The sequence below is a fragment of the Schistocerca piceifrons genome, unplaced genomic scaffold (genome assembly GCF_021461385.2).
Source record: "Schistocerca piceifrons isolate TAMUIC-IGC-003096 unplaced genomic scaffold, iqSchPice1.1 HiC_scaffold_649, whole genome shotgun sequence".
In the NCBI taxonomy this organism is placed as follows: Eukaryota; Metazoa; Arthropoda; class Insecta; order Orthoptera; family Acrididae; genus Schistocerca; species Schistocerca piceifrons.
Window position 1 is genome coordinate 46,631 of NW_025728893.1, and position 14,342 is coordinate 60,972.

A 14,342-nucleotide genomic window follows, 5' to 3' on the forward strand; every position below is an offset into this window, starting at 1 on the left:
AATTTCCACACTATCATCTGTCGATCTGCAGAGCTCGATGAAGGCATCGCGGCCGTTCCTGAGCTCGTGGAACGGTCGAATCTGTAGTTGTTTCCAGATCTCTCCCACACAACGGCCTCCCAGAAGCTTGGATTACAGAAGTACGCCACTACTCCCAGCCGGAGATTCACGATTGAAAGCAGAATGACATGAGCTACACGCAGCTCCGATTTTTTTTTTGTGTCTGACCTACTTTGAAAGACTTTGTAGTCGATTTACTTACTACTATCGCTGTTGGAAACCAGGTGATAACCGCACAGTATTCTAGAGACGATGAGGTAATGAAAATTTAGAATAAGTAAAACAGTATCAAAAGAAGTTGTGTGGTGGAGCAGCACATGCAATTCACGCTTCCTAGATATTCGTTACTGCATAGAATAATTCTTTTGTCTGCGGCGTCTTCAGTATCCGTCTTCTGGAAATTTTGCTTGCAGTATATTGTGCAATCTTTTCGTTATGAGTTGGTGCTTGGTTTCCCGATGTTCTTTTGTTTAGTGCATTCGCCTCCTCTTAACCCTGAGAAACCACATACCGAAACTGAGGCACTGCCGGCTGTTCATAAGCAGTGCTCGATGCAGTTATTTCGCTTTTTATTCGTTGCCTTTAATATTCTTCTCATCAGTGGTGAGTGCTGCCTGCAGAAAGCGTTTATCTTGCGAATTCACGTGAAAGTTTGTGTTCCCTGTGAGGCGCACTACTTGGGATTAACTTGACTGCTCCAGCCAGGTGGCTCGTTGGTCTAGGGGTATGATTCCTGCTTTGGGTGCAGGAGGTCCCGGGTTCAAATCCCGGACGAGCCCTAGCGTTTTGTGCAAACTGATCGCACGTCAGTGGCTGAGTCAGCGCAAAAAGCTCGCCGTCAATATCAAATGAACTTCTTATTCGATGTGAGCAATTGACACTCTGGTCCGACGCGTTAAAAAAAAAAAAAAAAAAAAAAAAAAAAAAAGTGGCTGGGGTACCTGGCTCTTACCCAGGAGGCCGGGGTTCGATTCCCGGTACCGGAAATGCGCATTTTGTTGCTCCTCTTATGCGACTTGGCCCGACTTAGCTCGACTGACGCTTGCAGAAAACTACGTTAAGTACGATTCGTGGTAACAAGTGACGGCGAGAGCGATGCGACACCTGTCCACCTCTTATCGAGGCACCTAACTGTGGTCAACAAAGCTGGAGGACTGCAAGACATTGCCACGGGGGCTGAATGCAGCTAACCACACTGCTTAGTGTCCTAACAGCGGAGACAGGTTCAAAAAAAAAAAAAAAAAAAAAAAAATGGGTATAATTCCTGCTTAGGGTGCAGGAGGTCCCGGGTTCAAATCCCGGACGAGCCCTCGCGTTTTGTGCAAACTGATCGCACGTCAGTGGCTGAGTCAGCGCAAAAAGCTCGCCGTCAATATCAAACGAATTTCTTATTCGACGTGAGCAATTGACACTCTGGTCCGACGCGTGAAGGCGATTACGAAGGTTTCGGGTACAGGTGGTAGCAGATGCAATTTCCCAATCTAAAAACGAAAAAAAATTAAAAAAAAAAAAAAAAAAAAAAAAAGGGGGTATGATTCCTGCTTTGGGTGCAGGAGGTCCCGGGTTCAAATCCCGGACGAGCCCTGCCATTTTGACCGTGCTGAAGAGTAGGTGGAACTCAGCCCCGGTTGCAGCTCCTCAATGAAGAGTAGACGCCTGTTATAGCACGTGGATATAACAAGAATGCGGCACCAGTAAAGTACGTAGGTGGAATTCGGTAGAAAAGCAGACGGTAATTTTGCATGCAACGGAAAACAAGGTTGTCTTTGCGGGATATGTGCACCGTGAGTGGAGATTCAGCTTAATTGTGCGACAGTCTACCCTCATCTTACTAGCGACGGCAACAACCAAGGGGTGGCATGTAAGATTGAGCGTGGCTAAGAGTTTCTCATTATTAGTTAGCATCACACTTTGACAGAGCTGTGACAAGGCGAGTAGGGTGAGCTCAGGAAAGCCAGTAGCAAGCGCACTTGAAGTAGCCCTGAAGAACCGGATTATAAATTTTGCCAGCCATAATGGAGCTAGGGGCGTTCTCAGTTACCAAATACCGGTGCAATAAGAGAGCAACAGTATTTGACCGTAAAATGACGCCCTATCCGTCTAGCATACGACATTGCTTGTCTCTGCATACGCGGACGTCAGGTCATCTCGGAAATGAAATCCGAAATATAGATTAAAATTGTTGTGTTCCCGCCCGGGATCGAACCGGGGACCTTCTGCGTGTAAAGCAGACGTGATAACCGCTACACCACGGAAACGACGGTTCTTTTCATGTACCACCCGGAGACTCGTAATAGCAACAGTTTGTCTTCTGTGTTAGCAAGGGCATCGGCTACGAGCTCCCTCCGATTCGTGAAGTTCCTGTAGTAAAAGACGTCGATGGAAACAATCCAACCGCGACAGACAGGGAGAACGCTGGCTGAGCTGCAGCCCTACATGGTGAGACCATCAAAGGTGGCGTCATTCACATGCAGTGCGTTTTCGGAACGAATAGGCTCGTTGGTCTAGGGGTATGATTCCTGCTTCGGGTGCAGGAGGTCCCGGGTTCAAATCCCGGACGAGCCCTTGCGTTTTGTACAACGGTGCGGTAACAAATCGCATGGCGGCGGCTGTTTCGCGCATTTCCAGGCCTCCAAGTCAGCGCTAAAATCCGACAACCAGTTCTGAAACCGTTTCATGTTTCATTTGAGCCATGTGCACCCTGCTGATGGAACGTTTGAAGTTGATTTAAATGGTCACAGTAGAGATCGTAGCAAGTGTCTTGCTGAGTGCGACGAAAACGGGTTTCCGCCCGCAATCGAGCCGGGGACCTTCTGCGTGTTAGGCACGGCGCCTGGGCTCGGCGGCAGCTGCTGCTCTTTCCTTCCTTACGAGATACCGTCGATTCGCGCAGTCGTTATTGCAAAAGATGTCACCAAAGGCAATCGCTTCGTTAGCGGCACGGTGCCTGGGCTCGGCGGCAGCTCTACATGGAGGCACCAGCAGCCCAGCCAGGCCGCCGCCGGCACCGGCGCGCCACAGCCCAAGGAGTCGGCGGCCGCCCTGCAATGCCCCTGCCGTTGCATATTCCACCCGCCTCATATCCTCCCCATGTCTGACTCACTACCCCAAATGACACTGCAGTGGACGTGCTTATTACTATCGCTTTTGGAAGAACCAAGGCGCAGTATTCTAGTGTCGAACCGGTACTGCAAATTGGGATTAAGCAAAAATTTATTGTGTGGTCGAGCGACAGCTTCGGCTCGCTCTTCCTACATGATCGCTTCTTGTGCGGAATAATTCCTAGCTCGCCGATGGCTTCAGAGTTGGTCTTCTCGAAGTTTTGCTTTCGCACTGCATTCCGCAATCTTTTCGTTATGAGTTGTGTGCTTCGGTTTCCCGACTTTCTTGTGTTTAGTGCGTTTGGCTTCTCTTAACCCTTAGCCACCGCTTGCCGAAATTTCCACACTATCATCTGTCGATCTGCAGAGCTCGATGAAGGCATCGCGGCCGTTCCTGAGCTCGTGGAACGGTCGAATCTGTAGTTGTTTCCAGATCTCTCCCACACAACGGCCTCCCAGAAGCTTGGATTACAGAAGTACGCCACTACTCCCAGCCGGAGATTCACGATTGAAAGCAGAATGACATGAGCTACACGCAGCTCCGATTTTTTTTTTGTGTCTGACCTACTTTGAAAGACTTTGTAGTCGATTTACTTACTACTATCGCTGTTGGAAACCAGGTGATAACCGCACAGTATTCTAGAGACGATGAGGTAATGAAAATTTAGAATAAGTAAAACAGTATCAAAAGAAGTTGTGTGGTGGAGCAGCACATGCAATTCACGCTTCCTAGATATTCGTTACTGCATAGAATAATTCTTTTGTCTGCGGCGTCTTCAGTATCCGTCTTCTGGAAATTTTGCTTGCAGTATATTGTGCAATCTTTTCGTTATGAGTTGGTGCTTGGTTTCCCGATGTTCTTTTGTTTAGTGCATTCGCCTTCTCTTAACCCTGAGAAACCACATACCGAAACTGAGGCACTGCCGGCTGTTCATAAGCAGTGCTCGATGCAGTTATTTCGCTTTTTATTCGTTGCCTTTAATATTCTTCTCATCAGTGGTGAGTGCTGCCTGCAGAAAGCGTTTATCTTGCGAATTCACGTGAAAGTTTGTGTTCCCTGTGAGGCGCACTACTTGGGATTAACTTGACTGCTCCAGCCAGGTGGCTCGTTGGTCTAGGGGTATGATTCCTGCTTTGGGTGCAGGAGGTCCCGGGTTCAAATCCCGGACGAGCCCTAGCGTTTTGTGCAAACTGATCGCACGTCAGTGGCTGAGTCAGCGCAAAAAGCTCGCCGTCAATATCAAATGAACTTCTTATTCGATGTGAGCAATTGACACTCTGGTCCGACGCGTTAAAAAAAAAAAAAAAAAAAAAAAAAAAGTGGCTGGGGTACCTGGCTCTCACCCAGGAGGCCGGGGTTCGATTCCCGGTACCGGAAATGCGCATTTTGTTGCTCCTCTTATGCGACTTGGCCCGACTTAGCTCGACTGACGCTACGCTGACGCTTGCAGAAAACTACGTTAAGTACGATTCGTGGTAACAAGTGACGGCGAGAGCGATGCGACACCTGTCCACCTCTTATCGAGGCACCTAACTGTGGTCAACAAAGCTGGAGGACTGCAAGACATTGCCACGGGGGCTGAATGCAGCTAACCACACTGCTTAGTGTCCTAACAGCGGAGACAGGTTCAAAAAAAAAAAAAAAAAAAAAAAATGGGTATAATTCCTGCTTAGGGTGCAGGAGGTCCCGGGTTCAAATCCCGGACGAGCCCTCGCGTTTTGTGCAAACTGATCGCACGTCAGTGGCTGAGTCAGCGCAAAAAGCTCGCCGTCAATATCAAACGAATTTCTTATTCGACGTGAGCAATTGACACTCTGGTCCGACGCGTGAAGGCGATTACGAAGGTTTCGGGTACAGGTGGTAGCAGATGCAATTTCCCAATCTAAAAACGAAAAAAAATTAAAAAAAAAAAAAAAAAAAAAAAAAAGGGGGTATGATTCCTGCTTTGGGTGCAGGAGGTCCCGGGTTCAAATCCCGGACGAGCCCTGCCATTTTGACCGTGCTGAAGAGTAGGTGGAACTCAGCCCCGGTTGCAGCTCCTCAATGAAGAGTAGACGCCTGTTATAGCACGTGGATATAACAAGAATGCGGCACCAGTAAAGTACGTAGGTGGAATTCGGTAGAAAAGCAGACGGTAATTTTGCATGCAACGGAAAACAAGGTTGTCTTTGCGGGATATGTGCACCGTGAGTGGAGATTCAGCTTAATTGTGCGACAGTCTACCCTCATCTTACTAGCGACGGCAACAACCAAGGGGTGGCATGTAAGATTGAGCGTGGCTAAGAGTTTCTCATTATTAGTTAGCATCACACATTGACAGAGCTGTGACAAGGCGAGTAGGGTGAGCTCAGGAAAGCCAGTAGCAAGCGCACTTGAAGTAGCCCTGAAGAACCGGATTATAAATTTTGCCAGCCATAATGGAGCTAGGGGCGTTCTCAGTTACCAAATACCGGTGCAATAAGAGAGCAACAGTATTTGACCGTAAAATGACGCCCTATCCGTCTAGCATACGACATTGCTTGTCTCTGCATACGCGGACGTGAGGTCATCTCGGAAATGAAATCCGAAATATAGATTAAAATTGTTGTGTTCCCGCCCGGGATCGAACCGGGGACCTTCTGCGTGTATAGCAGACATGATAACCGCTACACCACGGAAACGACGGTTCTTTTCATGTACCACCCGGAGACTCGTAATAGCAACAGTTTGTCTTCTGTGTTAGCAAGGGCATCGGCTACGAGCTCCCTCCGATTCGTGAAGTTCCTGCAGTAAAAGACGTCGATGAAAACAATCCAACCGCGACAGACAGGGAGAACGCTGGCTGAGCTGCAGCCCTACATGGTGAGACCATCAAAGGTGGCGTCATTCACATGCAGTGCGTTTTCGGAACGAATAGGCTCGTTGGTCTAGGGGTATGATTCCTGCTTCGGGTGCAGGAGGTCCCGGGTTCAAATCCCGGACGAGCCCTTGCGTTTTGTACAACGGTGCGGTAACAAATCGCATGGCGGCGGCTGTTTCGCGCATTTCCAGGCCTCCAAGTCAGCGCTAAAATCCGACAACCAGTTCTGAAACCGTTTCATGTTTCATTTGAGCCATGTGCACCCTGCTGATGGAACGTTTGAAGTTGATTTAAATGGTCACAGTAGAGATCGTAGCAAGTGTCTTGCTGAGTGCGACGAAAACGGGTTTCCGCCCGCAATCGAGCCGGGGACCTTCTGCGTGTTAGGCACGGCGCCTGGGCTCGGCGGCAGCTGCTGCTCTTTCCTTCCTTACGAGATACCGTCGATTCGCGCAGTCGTTATTGCAAAAGATGTCACCAAAGGCAATCGCTTCGTTAGCGGCACGGTGCCTGGGCTCGGCGGCAGCTCTACATGGAGGCACCAGCAGCCCAGCCAGGCCGCCGCCGGCACCGGCGCGCCACAGCCCAAGGAGTCGGCGGCCGCCCTGCAATGCCCCTGCCGTTGCATATTCCACCCGCCTCATATCCTCCCCATGTCTGACTCACTACCCCAAATGACACTGCAGTGGACGTGCTTATTACTATCGCTTTTGGAAGAACCAAGGCGCAGTATTCTAGTGTCGAACCGGTACTGCAAATTGGGATTAAGCAAAAATTTATTGTGTGGTCGAGCGACAGCTTCGGCTCGCTCTTCCTACATGATCGCTTCTTGTGCGGAATAATTCCTAGCTCGCCGATGGCTTCAGAGTTGGTCTTCTCGAAGTTTTGCTTTCGCACTGCATTCCGCAATCTTTTCGTTATGAGTTGTGTGCTTCGGTTTCCCGACTTTCTTGTGTTTAGTGCGTTTGGCTTCTCTTAACCCTTAGCCACCGCTTGCCGAAATTTCCACACTATCATCTGTCGATCTGCAGAGCTCGATGAAGGCATCGCGGCCGTTCCTGAGCTCGTGGAACGGTCGAATCTGTAGTTGTTTCCAGATCTCTCCCACACAACGGCCTCCCAGAAGCTTGGATTACAGAAGTACGCCACTACTCCCAGCCGGAGATTCACGATTGAAAGCAGAATGACATGAGCTACACGCAGCTCCGATTTTTTTTTTGTGTCTGACCTACTTTGAAAGACTTTGTAGTCGATTTACTTACTACTATCGCTGTTGGAAACCAGGTGATAACCGCACAGTATTCTAGAGACGATGAGGTAATGAAAATTTAGAATAAGTAAAACAGTATCAAAAGAAGTTGTGTGGTGGAGCAGCACATGCAATTCACGCTTCCTAGATATTCGTTACTGCATAGAATAATTCTTTTGTCTGCGGCGTCTTCAGTATCCGTCTTCTGGAAATTTTGCTTGCAGTATATTGTGCAATCTTTTCGTTATGAGTTGGTGCTTGGTTTCCCGATGTTCTTTTGTTTAGTGCATTCGCCTTCTCTTAACCCTGAGAAACCACATACCGAAACTGAGGCACTGCCGGCTGTTCATAAGCAGTGCTCGATGCAGTTATTTCGCTTTTTATTCGTTGCCTTTAATATTCTTCTCATCAGTGGTGAGTGCTGCCTGCAGAAAGCGTTTATCTTGCGAATTCACGTGAAAGTTTGTGTTCCCTGTGAGGCGCACTACTTGGGATTAACTTGACTGCTCCAGCCAGGTGGCTCGTTGGTCTAGGGGTATGATTCCTGCTTTGGGTGCAGGAGGTCCCGGGTTCAAATCCCGGACGAGCCCTAGCGTTTTGTGCAAACTGATCGCACGTCAGTGGCTGAGTCAGCGCAAAAAGCTCGCCGTCAATATCAAATGAACTTCTTATTCGATGTGAGCAATTGACACTCTGGTCCGACGCGTTAAAAAAAAAAAAAAAAAAAAAAAAAAAAAAAGTGGCTGGGGTACCTGGCTCTTACCCAGGAGGCCGGGGTTCGATTCCCGGTACCGGAAATGCGCATTTTGTTGCTCCTCTTATGCGACTTGGCCCGACTTAGCTCGACTGACGCTTGCAGAAAACTACGTTAAGTACGATTCGTGGTAACAAGTGACGGCGAGAGCGATGCGACACCTGTCCACCTCTTATCGAGGCACCTAACTGTGGTCAACAAAGCTGGAGGACTGCAAGACATTGCCACGGGGGCTGAATGCAGCTAACCACACTGCTTAGTGTCCTAACAGCGGAGACAGGTTCAAAAAAAGAAAAAAAAAAAAAAAAATGGGTATAATTCCTGCTTAGGGTGCAGGAGGTCCCGGGTTCAAATCCCGGACGAGCCCTCGCGTTTTGTGCAAACTGATCGCACGTCAGTGGCTGAGTCAGCGCAAAAAGCTCGCCGTCAATATCAAACGAATTTCTTATTCGACGTGAGCAATTGACACTCTGGTCCGACGCGTGAAGGCGATTACGAAGGTTTCGGGTACAGGTGGTAGCAGATGCAATTTCCCAATCTAAAAACGAAAAAAAATTAAAAAAAAAAAAAAAAAAAAAAAAAAGGGGGTATGATTCCTGCTTTGGGTGCAGGAGGTCCCGGGTTCAAATCCCGGACGAGCCCTGCCATTTTGACCGTGCTGAAGAGTAGGTGGAACTCAGCCCCGGTTGCAGCTCCTCAATGAAGAGTAGACGCCTGTTATAGCACGTGGATATAACAAGAATGCGGCACCAGTAAAGTACGTAGGTGGAATTCGGTAGAAAAGCAGACGGTAATTTTGCATGCAACGGAAAACAAGGTTGTCTTTGCGGGATATGTGCACCGTGAGTGGAGATTCAGCTTAATTGTGCGACAGTCTACCCTCATCTTACTAGCGACGGCAACAACCAAGGGGTGGCATGTAAGATTGAGCGTGGCTAAGAGTTTCTCATTATTAGTTAGCATCACACATTGACAGAGCTGTGACAAGGCGAGTAGGGTGAGCTCAGGAAAGCCAGTAGCAAGCGCACTTGAAGTAGCCCTGAAGAACCGGATTATAAATTTTGCCAGCCATAATGGAGCTAGGGGGCGTTCTCAGTTACCAAATACCGTGCAATAAGAGAGCAACAGTATTTGACCGTAAAATGACGCCCTATCCGTCTAGCATACGACATTGCTTGTCTCTGCATACGCGGACGTGAGGTCATCTCGGAAATGAAATCCGAAATATAGATTAAAATTGTTGTGTTCCCAGCCCGGGATCGAACCGGGGACCTTCTGCGTGTATAGCAGACATGATAACCGCTACACCACGGAAACGACGGTTTCTTTTCATGTACCACCCGGAGACTCGTAATAGCAACAGTTTGTCTTCTGTGTTAGCAAGGGCATCGGCTACGAGCTCCCTCCGATTCGTGAAGTTCCTGCAGTAAAAGACGTCGATGAAAACAATCCAACCGCGACAGACAGGGAGAACGCTGGCTGAGCTGCAGCCCTACATGGTGAGACCATCAAAGGTGGCGTCATTCACATGCAGTGCGTTTTCGGAACGAATAGGCTCGTTGGTCTAGGGGTATGATTCCTGCTTCGGGTGCAGGAGGTCCCGGGTTCAAATCCCGGACGAGCCCTTGCGTTTTGTACAACGGTGCGGTAACAAATCGCATGGCGGCGGCTGTTTCGCGCATTTCCAGGCCTCCAAGTCAGCGCTAAAATCCGACAACCAGTTCTGAAACCGTTTCATGTTTCATTTGAGCCATGTGCACCCCTGCTGATGGAACGTTTGAAGTTGATTTAAATGGTCACAGTAGAGATCGTAGCAAGTGTCTTGCTGAGTGCGACGAAAACGGGTTTCCGCCCGCAATCGAGCCGGGGACCTTCTGCGTGTTAGGCACGGCGCCTGGGCTCGGCGGCAGCTGCTGCTCTTTCCTTCCTTACGAGATACCGTCGATTCGCGCAGTCGTTATTGCAAAAGATGTCACCAAAGGCAATCGCTTCGTTAGCGGCACGGTGCCTGGGGCTCGGCGGCAGCTCTACATGGAGGCACCAGCAGCCCAGCCAGGCCGCCGCCGGCACCGGCGCGCCACAGCCCAAGGAGTCGGCGGCCGCCCTGCAATGCCCCTGCCGTTGCATATTCCACCCGCCTCATATCCTCCCCCATGTCTGACTCACTACCCCAAATGACACTGCAGTGGGACGTGCTTATTACTATCGCTTTTGGAAGAACCAAGGCGCAGTATTCTAGTGTCGAACCGGTACTGCAAATTGGGATTAAGCAAAAATTTATTGTGTGGTCGAGCGACAGCTTCGGCTCGCTCTTCCTACATGATCGCTTCTTGTGCGGAATAATTCCTAGCTCGCCGATGGCTTCAGAGTTGGTCTTCTCGAAGTTTTGCTTTCGCACTGCATTCCGCAATCTTTTCGTTATGAGTTGTGTGCTTCGGTTTCCCGACTTTCTTGTGTTTAGTGCGTTTGGCTTCTCTTAACCCTTAGCCACCGCTTGCCGAAATTTCCACACTATCATCTGTCGATCTGCAGAGCTCGATGAAGGCATCGCGGCCGTTCCTGAGCTCGTGGAACGGTCGAATCTGTAGTTGTTTCCAGATCTCTCCCACACAACGGCCTCCCAGAAGCTTGGATTACAGAAGTACGCCACTACTCCCAGCCGGAGATTCACGATTGAAAGCAGAATGACATGAGCTACACGCAGCTCCGATTTTTTTTTTGTGTCTGACCTACTTTGAAAGACTTTGTAGTCGATTTACTTACTACTATCGCTGTTGGAAACCAGGTGATAACCGCACAGTATTCTAGAGACGATGAGGTAATGAAAATTTAGAATAAGTAAAACAGTATCAAAAGAAGTTGTGTGGTGGAGCAGCACATGCAATTCACGCTTCCTAGATATTCGTTACTGCATAGAATAATTCTTTTGTCTGCGGCGTCTTCAGTATCCGTCTTCTGGAAATTTTGCTTGCAGTATATTGTGCAATCTTTTCGTTATGAGTTGGTGCTTGGTTTCCCGATGTTCTTTTGTTTAGTGCATTCGCCTTCTCTTAACCCTGAGAAACCACATACCGAAACTGAGGCACTGCCGGCTGTTCATAAGCAGTGCTCGATGCAGTTATTTCGCTTTTTATTCGTTGCCTTTAATATTCTTCTCATCAGTGGTGAGTGCTGCCTGCAGAAAGCGTTTATCTTGCGAATTCACGTGAAAGTTTGTGTTCCCTGTGAGGCGCACTACTTGGGATTAACTTGACTGCTCCAGCCAGGTGGCTCGTTGGTCTAGGGGTATGATTCCTGCTTTGGGTGCAGGAGGTCCCGGGTTCAAATCCCGGACGAGCCCTAGCGTTTTGTGCAAACTGATCGCACGTCAGTGGCTGAGTCAGCGCAAAAAGCTCGCCGTCAATATCAAATGAACTTCTTATTCGATGTGAGCAATTGACACTCTGGTCCGACGCGTTAAAAAAAAAAAAAAAAAAAAAAAAAAAAAAAGTGGCTGGGGTACCTGGCTCTCACCCAGGAGGCCGGGGTTCGATTCCCGGTACCGGAAATGCGCATTTTGTTGCTCCTCTTATGCGACTTGGCCCGACTTAGCTCGACTGACGCTACGCTGACGCTTGCAGAAAACTACGTTAAGTACGATTCGTGGTAACAAGTGACGGCGAGAGCGATGCGACACCTGTCCACCTCTTATCGAGGCACCTAACTGTGGTCAACAAAGCTGGAGGACTGCAAGACATTGCCACGGGGGCTGAATGCAGCTAACCACACTGCTTAGTGTCCTAACAGCGGAGACAGGTTCAAAAAAAAAAAAAAAAAAAAAAATGGGTATAATTCCTGCTTAGGGTGCAGGAGGTCCCGGGTTCAAATCCCGGACGAGCCCTCGCGTTTTGTGCAAACTGATCGCACGTCAGTGGCTGAGTCAGCGCAAAAAGCTCGCCGTCAATATCAAACGAATTTCTTATTCGACGTGAGCAATTGACACTCTGGTCCGACGCGTGAAGGCGATTACGAAGGTTTCGGGTACAGGTGGTAGCAGATGCAATTTCCCAATCTAAAAACGAAAAAAATTAAAAAAAAAAAAAAAAAAAAAAAAAGGGGGTATGATTCCTGCTTTGGGGTGCAGGAGGTCCCGGGTTCAAATCCCGGACGAGCCCTGCCATTTTGACCGTGCTGAAGAGTAGGTGGAACTCAGCCCCGGTTGCAGCTCCTCAATGAAGAGTAGACGCCTGTTATAGCACGTGGATATAACAAGAATGCGGCACCAGTAAAGTACGTAGGTGGAATTCGGTAGAAAAGCAGACGGTAATTTTGCATGCAACGGAAAACAAGGTTGTCTTTGCGGGATATGTGCACCGTGAGTGGAGATTCAGCTTAATTGTGCGACAGTCTACCCTCATCTTACTAGCGACGGCAACAACCAAGGGGTGGCATGTAAGATTGAGCGTGGCTAAGAGTTTCTCATTATTAGTTAGCATCACACATTGACAGAGCTGTGACAAGGCGAGTAGGGTGAGCTCAGGAAAGCCAGTAGCAAGCGCACTTGAAGTAGCCCTGAAGAACCGGATTATAAATTTTGCCAGCCATAATGGAGCTAGGGGCGTTCTCAGTTACCAAATACCGGTGCAATAAGAGAGCAACAGTATTTGACCGTAAAATGACGCCCTATCCGTCTAGCATACGACATTGCTTGTCTCTGCATACGCGGACGTGAGGTCATCTCGGAAATGAAATCCGAAATATAGATTAAAATTGTTGTGTTCCCGCCCGGGATCGAACCGGGGACCTTCTGCGTGTATAGCAGACATGATAACCGCTACACCACGGAAACGACGGTTCTTTTCATGTACCACCCGGAGACTCGTAATAGCAACAGTTTGTCTTCTGTGTTAGCAAGGGCATCGGCTACGAGCTCCCTCCGATTCGTGAAGTTCCTGCAGTAAAAGACGTCGATGAAAACAATCCAACCGCGACAGACAGGGAGAACGCTGGCTGAGCTGCAGCCCTACATGGTGAGACCATCAAAGGTGGCGTCATTCACATGCAGTGCGTTTTCGGAACGAATAGGCTCGTTGGTCTAGGGGTATGATTCCTGCTTCGGGTGCAGGAGGTCCCGGGTTCAAATCCCGGACGAGCCCTTGCGTTTTGTACAACGGTGCGGTAACAAATCGCATGGCGGCGGCTGTTTCGCGCATTTCCAGGCCTCCAAGTCAGCGCTAAAATCCGACAACCAGTTCTGAAACCGTTTCATGTTTCATTTGAGCCATGTGCACCCTGCTGATGGAACGTTTGAAGTTGATTTAAATGGTCACAGTAGAGATCGTAGCAAGTGTCTTGCTGAGTGCGACGAAAACGGGTTTCCGCCCGCAATCGAGCCGGGGACCTTCTGCGTGTTAGGCACGGCGCCTGGGCTCGGCGGCAGCTGCTGCTCTTTCCTTCCTTACGAGATACCGTCGATTCGCGCAGTCGTTATTGCAAAAGATGTCACCAAAGGCAATCGCTTCGTTAGCGGCACGGTGCCTGGGCTCGGCGGCAGCTCTACATGGAGGCACCAGCAGCCCAGCCAGGCCGCCGCCGGCACCGGCGCGCCACAGCCCAAGGAGTCGGCGGCCGCCCTGCAATGCCCCTGCCGTTGCATATTCCACCCGCCTCATATCCTCCCCATGTCTGACTCACTACCCCAAATGACACTGCAGTGGACGTGCTTATTACTATCGCTTTTGGAAGAACCAAGGCGCAGTATTCTAGTGTCGAACCGGTACTGCAAATTGGGATTAAGCAAAAATTTATTGTGTGGTCGAGCGACAGCTTCGGCTCGCTCTTCCTACATGATCGCTTCTTGTGCGGAATAATTCCTAGCTCGCCGATGGCTTCAGAGTTGGTCTTCTCGAAGTTTTGCTTTCGCACTGCATTCCGCAATCTTTTCGTTATGAGTTGTGTGCTTCGGTTTCCCGACTTTCTTGTGTTTAGTGCGTTTGGCTTCTCTTAACCCTTAGCCACCCGCTTGCCGAAATTTCCACACTATCATCTGTCGATCTGCAGAGCTCGATGAAGGCATCGCGGCCGTTCCTGAGCTCGTGGAACGGTCGAATCTGTAGTTGTTTCCAGATCTCTCCCACACAACGGCCTCCCAGAAGCTTGGATTACAGAAGTACGCCACTACTCCCAGCCGGAGATTCACGATTGAAAGCAGAATGACATGAGCTACACGCAGCTCCGATTTTTTTTTTGTGTCTGACCTACTTTGAAAGACTTTGTAGTCGATTTACTTACTACTATCGCTGTTGGAAACCAGGTGATAACCGCACAGTATTCTAGAGACGATGAGGTAATGAAAATTT

General features: G+C 49.2%; 12 non-coding genes across 12 annotated transcripts; 8 read left to right on the plus strand and 4 right to left on the minus strand.

The window, feature by feature from the left end:
- The first annotated feature begins 767 nt into the window (after positions 1–767).
- On the plus strand, positions 768–839 carry Trnap-ugg. Its single transcript has one exon. It is a non-coding gene; the product is annotated as a tRNA-Pro (tRNA).
- Positions 840–2,245: 1,406 nt separating this feature from the next.
- On the minus strand, positions 2,246–2,318 carry Trnav-uac. Its single transcript has one exon. It is a non-coding gene; the product is annotated as a tRNA-Val (tRNA).
- A 235-nt stretch (positions 2,319–2,553) lies between these two features.
- Positions 2,554–2,625, plus strand: Trnap-cgg. The gene has a single exon. It is a non-coding gene; the product is annotated as a tRNA-Pro (tRNA).
- Positions 2,626–4,264: 1,639 nt separating this feature from the next.
- Trnap-ugg lies at positions 4,265–4,336 on the plus strand. Its single transcript has one exon. It is a non-coding gene; the product is annotated as a tRNA-Pro (tRNA).
- Positions 4,337–5,749: 1,413 nt separating this feature from the next.
- On the minus strand, positions 5,750–5,822 carry Trnav-uac. The gene has a single exon. It is a non-coding gene; the product is annotated as a tRNA-Val (tRNA).
- Positions 5,823–6,057: 235 nt separating this feature from the next.
- Trnap-cgg lies at positions 6,058–6,129 on the plus strand. Its single transcript has one exon. It is a non-coding gene; the product is annotated as a tRNA-Pro (tRNA).
- Positions 6,130–7,768: 1,639 nt separating this feature from the next.
- Trnap-ugg lies at positions 7,769–7,840 on the plus strand. Its single transcript has one exon. It is a non-coding gene; the product is annotated as a tRNA-Pro (tRNA).
- A 1,407-nt stretch (positions 7,841–9,247) lies between these two features.
- Trnav-uac lies at positions 9,248–9,321 on the minus strand. The gene has a single exon. It is a non-coding gene; the product is annotated as a tRNA-Val (tRNA).
- Positions 9,322–9,557: 236 nt separating this feature from the next.
- Positions 9,558–9,629, plus strand: Trnap-cgg. The gene has a single exon. It is a non-coding gene; the product is annotated as a tRNA-Pro (tRNA).
- Positions 9,630–11,272: 1,643 nt separating this feature from the next.
- Trnap-ugg lies at positions 11,273–11,344 on the plus strand. Its single transcript has one exon. It is a non-coding gene; the product is annotated as a tRNA-Pro (tRNA).
- Positions 11,345–12,759: 1,415 nt separating this feature from the next.
- On the minus strand, positions 12,760–12,832 carry Trnav-uac. Its single transcript has one exon. It is a non-coding gene; the product is annotated as a tRNA-Val (tRNA).
- Positions 12,833–13,067: 235 nt separating this feature from the next.
- Trnap-cgg lies at positions 13,068–13,139 on the plus strand. Its single transcript has one exon. It is a non-coding gene; the product is annotated as a tRNA-Pro (tRNA).
- The last annotated feature ends 1,203 nt before the right edge of the window (positions 13,140–14,342 follow it).